We start from the raw sequence: 872 nt of genomic DNA, 5'->3' as shown, positions 1-872 counted from the left end.
TTGACTTTGACCTGATCCCTCATCCTGATGTGCGCGAGGCGACAGTGCCTCTTGTTTTCCGTCTGTAAGACCCGACCCATGAAAAATAGTAAGAAAAGTTCAATATTTTAAATATTTGGTCTTTATTTGGCTATTTAACAAAAAAAAAGTACTCTTTTTCTTTTTTTTTTTTTTCAAGGGAAATTTTTACGAGGGATGTTTAATATTGGCTATTTTTAAAAAAAACTGATGTACAGATTTTGTCCAGCTCTTAATTTCCAGTACCAAAATCAACCCAAAATGACATTTTGGAGTGAGTTGTGCCAAACAAACAAAAATAACTGGAAAAATACACATGGCATCTGTCATTTTGAGTTAGAGGAGATGTAGCTGGAGAATTTGCATATAATATGTGCATATTGTGAAAAGTTGTCATTAAAAAAAAGTCAAAAACTGATACAGATAAGATCTGATGTTGGATTTTTATGCCAATATCAGCTGATAACACCTGACAACTCCAACATTTACAATCCCCATGTGACATGTGTCACCATTATTAAAATGAAATCTTCTGCCTACTCGTATCTATTAGGGGGCAAAAAACAAACTCCAGTTGTGTTTAACAGGATTTGGAGAAAAGTCTTTATCATAAAGTGAAGTAAAATGTCTCAGAGACTCTATGTGCCAATTATGTCATGTTGGGCTTTATGGGGTGAAATAAACTGTGCAAAATATGAGGAAAGTTAAACGGATCCTTTGCAGATAATGACCGTATTTATTTACTTTTTGCACTTTGCACCCCCCCCCCCCCTTGGATCCCATATGCTTTGCATTAGAGCATTAATCCATGTTCACATGGGTCCAATTACTGTCATGCCTCCTGCCTCACACAG

Source organism: Telmatherina bonti (assembly GCF_933228915.1).
Source record: "Telmatherina bonti genome assembly, chromosome: 7".
NCBI classification, from domain to species: domain Eukaryota; kingdom Metazoa; phylum Chordata; class Actinopteri; order Atheriniformes; family Telmatherinidae; genus Telmatherina; species Telmatherina bonti.
This window is presented reverse-complemented; position numbering follows the sequence as displayed.